General features: G+C 48.8%; 1 long non-coding RNA gene across 2 annotated transcripts; it reads right to left on the minus strand.

Annotated features, from left to right (window-relative positions):
• Positions 1-383: 383 nt before the first annotated feature.
• On the minus strand, positions 384-8,303 carry LOC133243219 (uncharacterized). 2 transcript variants are annotated; one of them, XR_009735024.1, is made up of 6 exons: positions 8,089-8,303; positions 6,448-6,642; positions 3,500-5,961; positions 2,725-2,799; positions 2,343-2,648; positions 384-616 (listed from the first exon to the last, which is right to left on the minus strand). It is a non-coding gene; the product is annotated as an uncharacterized LOC133243219 (long non-coding RNA). The 2 variants fall into 2 exon arrangements; XR_009735023.1 differs by lacking the exon at positions 384-616 and adding an exon at positions 626-1,971.
• Positions 8,304-9,333: the final 1,030 nt, after the last annotated feature.

A 9,333-nucleotide genomic window follows, 5' to 3' on the forward strand; every position in this document is an offset into this window, starting at 1 on the left:
GGAAGTTGGTCATGACTTCTAAGGCTCCTTCCTACTCTACAATGGACAGAATTCTCCTACTGGTTACAGAAGGAAAGAGGCTATCTTTTACCAAGGACCCTCTGGGTCGTGTAGGTGGCATTGGTTTTATGCACATCTAATTTAGTCCTAAGGGCTTCCCTGGTGGGTCAACTGTGAAGAATTCACCTACCAATGCAGGAGACGTGGGTTTGATCCCTAGGTCAGGAAGATCCCCTGGAGGAGGGCATGGCAACCCTCTCCAGCATTCTTGCCTGGAAAAAAATCCCATGGAGAGAGGAACCTGACAGGCTACAGTCCACAGGGCTGCAAAAGAGTTGGACACCACTTAGTGACTAAACAACAACAAATTTAATTCTAAAGAAGACATCCTCATAGCCACTGTTTTCATTAGTCAGGAAACCTAGGCTCCAGAGATCTAGTCTTTGCCCAAGCTCATGCAGCTCATCACCCACATCCTGAAGGCGGTGTCCTGTCTGCCCCGTCACACTGCCTCCAAAACTACAACTCCAGACACACACCTGGGGAAGCTTTTGGGTTCCTGTGAGTCTGTAATTGAGTGTTCTCATGACATGCACTCAATGTAATGGGAGGAGGTCTGGAAAAACAAAAATATGTTCATGAGATGTAGCGGCTGACACGGGTATTTCTGATCCACATGTTGTGGGGTATTCAAATCTTTACAAACCAACCTGAAAAAAAGTTGAGGGGGGTATGTGTGGTTGTGGTTGTGTGTGTGTCCACTCAGACATGGACCATCAGCACGTGTGTGAACAGTTTGGGAAGCATGTTTCCACAGGTGAACAGTTCATTTATTTCATTTCTCAAAGCACAGAAAATGAAACCAAACCAAAAAAGCACCTGCTTTTGTTTACAAGATGGTCTTCAAAGATCTATGTGATTTGCAATTTTAACTTTTTTTCCCTTTGGGGTTTTGAATCATTTATTAAATCGTTAAAAGTTACACGAAGTGGCATATTCTCAGTTCTTAGAAACCAGTCTCAAGAAAACACACATCATGACTTAGCCAAGGGAGTAGTAATTAAACTCTTGCTGGTCAGGTTCTCTGGAAATTCTTATCTAGGGTTTGCATGCATGTGTTGAGGCCAGGAAAATCAGACCAGCCCAGCAGGCTTAGTGAGGGCCTGGTAGAAGGGAGGGGAGGAGAGACAGGCTGGTAGATTTCAAGCCAGAAGACCTGCATTCTTTATCTGCTTTCTTCTGGAACTGCAAGAACCCAGCAGGACCCAGGGGCAAGCAGCTTATTTTTAGAAAGTGCTTCAAGTCCTCCGCCAGCATATGCAGGCATGAAGAGAAGAGCTTTCTGGCCCAATCAAGAGGCTGCCAGCATCCCCAGAGGGAATAGAGTGGGAAGGGGCCACCTGGTCAGGACTGGCAGCCTGGGGCCTCTGGCTGAGGATGCTCTCCTGCTACTGCTCGGCCAATGGTAAGCAGGCTTTGAACCTGGAGCAGAATTCCAACTCCCCCAGCAGGGAGGTGTCCTGGTAGAGAGGGCGCCTTAGTTCTGATCTCCCCCACCCATTCCAGGGCACACAGAACATCCTCAGCCTGCAGCATACTGCTCAGCCCATGGTGGACACCCAATAGGCAATCATTCCTTTTGACCTGCAGAGCCATCAGAGGAAGCGTGGATATCCTAGCCACTTAAGAGGAGAGAAGTTCTAAGTGGATTGCGTTTCATTCAACCTTTAATGAAGACGCACAGCACATATGGGTCCAGGGAGCAGAGAGACACAACCGAGTTGTGGAGATGGTGAGGCGGTGATCCACCCATAACAGTCATCAGTAACTCAGCACAGCCCTTTTCCTGTGGAACTAGAAGCAGCCTATGGGCTCTCTCAGCAAAGCCACTACATGGGATGAGGACTGGCTCTCAAGAGGGGACCTATCTGCTATCCTGATAGTGGTGTGTGCTCTGGCCCAGCTTCTGTGCTAAGTTTGGAAAACAAGGCATGAATGAAAGCTCCTGAACTCTAGAAACTCATAACTGGGGGAAAAACAAACACCTGGGGGGCTGAGGGGCCCCTTCCTGCCTGCCTCCCTGACTTGGGCCACCTTCTGCCTGGTGTTGAAAATGAGATGCTTTTCAGCTCAGGAAACCAAGCATGCCCACAGAACCACAGGAGACACTGGGGGTCTACCGCAGAGTCCCCCATCCCCCATGAGGCAAGCTCCTTCGAGGCAAGCTCCCTTTCTCCTCATATCAGGACCCCAAGTCTCTCCTCTGGGGACCCTGTCACTCTGGGCTGCAGGCTGTGCCCCTTCCCCACCCCAGGCGGGCCCCCCTTTGCCTCAGTGCCCACCTTCTCCTGCCCTCATACTAGAAGCGACCAGGTTGCCGCGGACTTCCTGAAAGCCGCTGGATGTGAGAGTGCTTGGGAAACCCGCACCGAGCTGCTCCAGGGACTGCCTTTGAGCCATTCTTTGCGTTGGTAAAGCTCGGCTTCCCCGGAGGCTATGGTGTGCTGGAACGCTGTGCCCTCAGCAGTCTCTTCAGTTCCTCCAGTGTGCATTTCAGGGCCCAGGGGCCATGTGCACACAGCCAGCAGCCCGAGGAGACCCTTGTCCAGGGCATCCTCACAGGGGATCCTACATGAGCAGCAGGGAACCTGGAGCATGTGTACAAGGAGGAGACAGTGTTGTAATATCTTCATTTATGCTGTGCTCAGAGGCACTTTTTATTACCTTTGTCATCATCCTCAAACATGCAGGAAGCCCCTGCCTGGGGCACATGGCTTATGTTATGTGGCAGCTGCAGTCCTGTGGGAGAGGTTATTCACATAAAGTGACAAATGCCATCCAACAGCTTCTGTGCTCAGAGCTGGATCAATAGGACAGACACGCACAAGCCCACCCAAGTTCTGGTAAGCATATCAACAAAAATAAAGTCAGAATCTGAATCAAATTCAGGAGGAGAAGGGGGTGACAGAGAATGTGATGGTTGGATGGCATCATCAACTCCATGGATATGAGTTAGAGCAAACTCCAGGAGATAGTGAAGGACAGGGAAGCCTGGCGTGCTGCAGTCTACGGGGTCACAAAGAGTCAGACAGGACTGGGAGACTGAACAACTTAATCAAGTATCAGTTTAAGTATCAAATATATCATATCATACTTAATCAAGTATCATATATCGACAGTTGGTATTGCTTTCAGATTCCTTAAAAAGCTAAGTTGATTCCTTTGGACCCCAGGAGCAAAGAATTACTAGGCAAAGTTTTTCAACTTCTTTTTTTGTAAAAAGGCAGTAAATCATTTTATATTTTAAATAATGATTACTTTACAAATATCAACTTTTTAAGCATTTGCCTTAAAAATAACATTCTATCTATCAGAGTCTGTGATCTGGACTTTTTTTTTTTTTTTTTTTTAATAATGGGAGAGATTTAGCTCAGGGGTTAAACTAAAGAAACCGATGGAAATTTGGCATATGGTTGTGTCCACATCTTTGTCAACTCACCGACTCACACAGAACATCAGCTGCATCCCCCTCTTTCTCCCAGTACAGAGACTGTGCTATTTGGATCATGGAATGGGCTGAAAAACAGTCAGGTCCATCTGCTTGTGGAAAACTCACATGTTCCTGCTGTCTAAAAGAATCATATCCCTGCAGAGGGTCAACTCAGCCGCACACATATTCTCTACAAAGGGCCTCAGAAGCGTGTCCCTTGACATGTCTTTCCCTGTGTTGATTTCACCCTGAGTAACCCCTCCTCTCACTTGGGTAATTCCCAGCCATGCTTCAGGTCTCAGGTTAAATGTTGCTTCTTCTGGGAAGTCTTCCTTGGCTCTTGATTAAGTCGCATTTCTACTTTACACATCTGACCATCGTTCCTTACATTGGGAGCCTCCAGTTCTATCAGCTATATGTCCTAGAAAGGCAGGGACTTATCCACCTGTCTTGCCCAGGTTCAGCTCTGCATGAATACCACACAGCAGTTATGTTCAAAAAATATTCCATGAGTGAGGAAATGAATGAATGAGTGAGTGAGCAACAGACATTGAGGCCTGGGTACTCTCATCACTTTTCAGGCATGAGGCTCTCCATGGCCAGATACTTGGGGGCTCTTTTCAGGCAAACATATTTTATCTCCATATCGAGCAGAAAGAAATGTGAATCTGCCACAACACCCAGCCCCAGCACTCTTGAGGGCAAACTCCAGCCTACAGAATAGACTTGTATGATCTTCGTCCATCCATTCACATGCTGTCTGTAGCTCCTTCCACCCCATGTTGGCAGAGTCAAGTTGCTGCAACAGTGTAGGCAATGACCTGACTGTTCACTATCCAGACCTCTGCAGAAAGTGTGCCAAGCCTTGATCTAGGACCACAGAGCAGATGAGGATCAGAAGAGGACGCAGGGACAAGCAGAACTGGAGAAACGGGCAGCACAGGGGTGAAGGAAGGCCCGGGGACATAGAGACCTCCTCCAGAGAGAGGGTGAAGGTGCAGTGGGGGCAGTGAGGGTGGGAGACTGTCAGGTGAGACGGTCAGAGCCTAGGAGGAGCCTCCAAAACCCTACATGTGCTGCGAAGAGCATGAGCTTTGCTGTAAGACCACTGGGCTGGAACCTGACGTCATCGTGGTTTACTACTGACTGATCTTAAGCAGGTCACCTCACCATCTGGACCTTTGATTTCACCTTTCAAAGAGAAACTGCTTACATCACAAGGTTTTGGTTAGAATTCGATGAAATAAGACTGATCAAGTGATTCTGAGGGTTAATACAGTGCTGAGTTTTCCCAGACCCAGGTTGGAATACAACCCTGCCTCTTTCTAACTGTGGGTCCCTAGGGAACAGTCTGCCCCCGTGTGCCTGCTTCCGCATCCCTTAGAGGAGGAGGTCAGAGGTCCCAGCAGGGCACTGCTGTCAGGACAGATCGCCAGCCCACACAGATGAGCGCCTAGCACTGAACCCAGCACCAGGGGCCGGCTTCACTCTTAGCACTGAACCGTCTGGTGCAGACCTCAGTCCCTGGTGGGTGCTCAGAACTGTGATCCCCTCGCAGCCTTCCTCCTGCTGGTTGGCAGGACCTGGTGCCAGGGATTCATGGCTCACCCTGCTCAAAACTTTCTGTGTGACTATGGGCAGCCAAGGGGCCTCTCTGAATGGCTAGAACTTGTCTTATTCAATGAAGGTGTTGGTCCAGGTTCTTTCTAAAATCTCCTGGTGGTTAAAAAAAAAAATCTCTTGCAAACCTTGGATGAAACATCCAGCTTCCCCAACTTCTCCCTCAGGGATTTTGATGCTGGTTTTGATGCTGCCTGGGACCCAAGTTGGAATCTGTCATTGAAACAAATCCTTCAGGTGATCCTTGACATCAAGGTGGTTTGGGAAACACTGGGATCAATAAGGTTTCCCTGCACACTCCAGTCCCACAGCCCATGCATGTGTGTGTAGGGTGGGGAGGGGGTGGCGAGGTATGTCCTTGGTTAATGAAACTGTTAACTGAGCATTACGTTTCAAAAAGACTTCAGATTTTGGGTTGTCAGCTTTCGAGAATTAGTCACCACAGGATCACTTTGATGCCCGGGTAGCCAGTATTGCAGAAGAGACCTGTTTGTTTCTGTTCTCTGACTCATGGCTGATTTCCTCCAAGGACCTCTGCCCTCTCCCAGAAGAGTGCTGAGCCGAGACCTGCAGCTGGAGTATCCTGTCAGCCATTGCAGGCTTCATTTCCTAGAGTTTCTAGAAAACTCACCATCTTTCCAGCCCCTCAGCACAGAAGGCCGCATTTAAGGGAGGCAACCCACTCCACTATTCTTGCCTGAGAAATCCCAGGGACAGAGGAGCCTGGTGGGCTACAGTCCACGGGGTCGCCTACAGTTGGATATGACTGGGGGACTGAGCACGCAGGCACCCCATAGCCCGGAAGGGAAGCCCCCAGCGGCGAAAGCCCAGTATCAAAGGCAGGAGGCAGACTGGTGGGGGCGGCAGAGAGCAAGAATTTGTAATTAGGGCTTGTTGGGGGGAGGGGGGGAGGCTATCTGAACCCACACCTGCCCATCACAGCTGCAAGCCTGGGGGCAAGTCTCTTTGCCTGTCTACAGCTTCGTCATCTATAAACACTCCTGCACAAAACTGCCATGGGGTTAAAGGGAGCCTGTTTAGAGCTCCTGGGTGAGCCCATTGAGGTGTCGTGTGCCTGTACCATCTACACACGTCACCACTCTCCGGTCCTCTTGAAAGCTGCACCTGCATGCCACCAAGTTTCTAGTGGCTAGACCTAGTTTTTCTTAGCCCTTTAGACTGTGGAGATGCAAATAGCTGTGCACCTGGAGAGTCATTTAGGTTATGTGCCCCTCCTAGCCCTGTTTCTGACCTCAAAGCAAAGGCATCGAATGTACAACCTTGTCTTTTGAGGCAGGACAGTCCCAAAGGGTGAGGGTAGATAAGCCATCACTTACCTGAAGAGTGGATGGGGAGAGACAGCTGCGTGATGGGTGGGTGGGAAGAGAGTTCCAAGCAGGGAAGACTCCTCATAGACAGGCCCTGAGGTTTGAAGGAACTTTACATGTTCAAGGATGTGAGAAGTACTCATTGGGGATGGAGAGATAAAAAGAAGCTGCCCACACGGGTGATCTCCAGGGAGAGCATTGGAGCTGGGGAACAAGATATTTTTATTTTATTTGTTTTTATTTAAGAAATATTTATTTATTTCACTGCACTGAGTCTCAGCTGTGACACTTGAGATCTTTGGTTACAGCATGTAAAGTCTTAGCTATGACATGTGGGATCTAGTTCCCTGACCAGGGATCAAACCTGGGTCCCCAGACTTCCCTGGTGATTCAGTAGGAATCTGCCTGCCAATGCAGTGGACCTGGGTTCGATCCACTGGTGTGGGAAGATCCCACATGCCAGCTAAGCCCATGTGCCGCAACTACTGAACCCATACTCTAGAGTCCAGGCTTTGCAACAAGGGAAGCCATCACAATGAGAAGCTCGAGCGCTGCAATGAAGACCCCGCGCAGCCAAAAAAACACCTGCCCCCATTGGGAGTGCACAGTGTTAGCCACAGGACCACCAGGGAAGTCCCACAAGATAAAGATGATCTGGGGGGAACAGACTGACAGGAGCAGGGAGCAGAAACAGAGAGTTAGGTTCTGAGCCCCTTCTCAACGTGCTGTTACTTGCAGCAGTTCATTTAAGTCTCGTGACATCCTTATGAGGTGGCTGCTATTACCCCTGTTACTCTGGGCCTGGGCAGCTATGAAGGAATGGGGCTCAGAGAGGCTGTGGCTTGCCGAGAGGCCACCCAGCTGGTGAGCTGTGGAGTCAGCTCTCCGAGCCCAGGCTCTTGCCTCCTCAAGCCTTACTGCCTTTTCTGTAAATAAAACATCTGCACTTAGTGGTCCTCACCTCCCATTTACTCCTTAGCCCCCTACAATAGCGCTTTGTGCCCCTTTGGTCTCTGCATCTGCCTCTGCAGTCACAGGGATGTGCCATGTCTATGCTCTAATCCATGCCAACCTCTGATGCCGCCAACCAGCACCCGCTACTCTCCTTGGCTCCTGGGACATCACACTCTCCTGGTTCTCCTGGTTCTCCACCTGCCCCTCGACAGCCCTAAGTCCAGCTCCCTGCAGGGAACTGAATTCTACCAACGAGGTGAGCTTGAAGGTGGATTCTTCCCCAGTCAAGCCCCAGATGAGACCCCAAGCCTGGCCACCTTGACTGGACTGTAACCTTGTTAGACACCCTAAAGCCGAGGACTCAACTAAACTCTGCTCAGATTACTGACCCTTAGAAACTGTGAGATAATAATGTATTTGTCTTAAGGTGCTAACTTTGCACTAATTTATCCAATGGCAATAGGAAATGAAGACATTTAGACTCTTCAACTCTTTAAACAAATGGAGGTGAGCTCTTTCTGCTGTAAGCAGGATATACCCCTAACAGAAGTGTCCCAGCCCCGTGGGACCAGCTCATCTCACTGGCTTCTCCCACACATCTTCCCGTATACCTACTTTTCTATCATTCCTTGAGCCTATGCTTTCTCTGCCTAGAATATCTGTCCCTTTTCTTGAGCTGTGGCCTCACATTTATACCTGGACTATCTGAAACGACACCTCTTCCATGAAACCCTCTGAGATTGACCCCTGCTGGGGGATTTCACCACTATCTATTCCCTCCACCCATGTCCTGTGACTGTCTGAGCTGAGATCTCACCCACCACTCAGTGTCCTCTGACTCTTCTTATTGTATACCCAGAGCCTATGATGTCATAGGGATGCAATAATGTGTGTTGAATGTATGCAGAATCCAGCCCAGCATACTCCTCCACCACGAATACCACTGCCAGCGGGGGAGTCTGTAACCACCTTGAGTAGAAGACAAGGCCTGGCTTTCACCATGGCAGCCCACTCGAGGAGTGTTGTCATATGATTTTTATGTAAGTGGGGAGAACTACCTTCATAGCAGAGCAGATCTGGGCGAATGAAGGGCCCTTTTGTTGTGCTTGGAGCCAGGATGGTTCAGGATGCGTAATCTGACTCCCAGTAGAGCAGAAGGTAGGGGCGGGGAGCAGTGGCAAGCACCGGAGCCCAAGGGGACCACAGAGGTGACGCAGACCACAGGAAACTCCAGTTGGGGAAAACCAAGGACAAAATATCTGATGTTCATTTTGCAGTTGTCAGCATTGCTCTTAGGGTAGCAAGATTTAGAAAAAAATATTTGGGGCATGTTTATCTGAAATAAAGATTTAACTGGATGTTTTGGATACTGTTTGGATATATACTTGCTGTGATATAAATACCCGTTCCTATAAATTTTCAGTCAAGTCTACAATAAATACTGTGCCTTGTATGATTACATGTTATTTGTGCATATAATTAAGTAAAAATCTTTCCCTGAAACTTTTGTTATGAATATATCTCACAGACATACTAGGTTGCAAGGTAAAACGTATTTCTGAGTTGTGATCCAATTAGCTTGAAGGTCACCAATTTATCAAATGAACACCACAGACCATAACATGGAACATGGAAACTGGAACGGTATTCTTTTTCTTATCATCACCCAGAACGTCAGGCCACAGACGCTCAGTAAATGCATACCGCTTGAAGGAATGAAGCTAGGGGGTAAGAAAGAGGAGGAAAATAACACATGTCAGAGCACTGATTTGGCAATACTGAGAGCATGTATGGCCTTATCTCTGAGATTTCTGGGCACTGGGGAAGCAGAAGTTAGGCTGCAGAAGTAAATGGAGATGAGACAATGCCAGCGGAGACTGAGAGGCACTTGTCTTGCTTTGCATTGAAAACACAAACATTCAATATGTGCCCAGAAGTGAT

Source organism: Bos javanicus, chromosome 3, assembly GCF_032452875.1.
Source record: "Bos javanicus breed banteng chromosome 3, ARS-OSU_banteng_1.0, whole genome shotgun sequence".
Classification (NCBI taxonomy): Eukaryota; Metazoa; Chordata; class Mammalia; order Artiodactyla; family Bovidae; genus Bos; species Bos javanicus.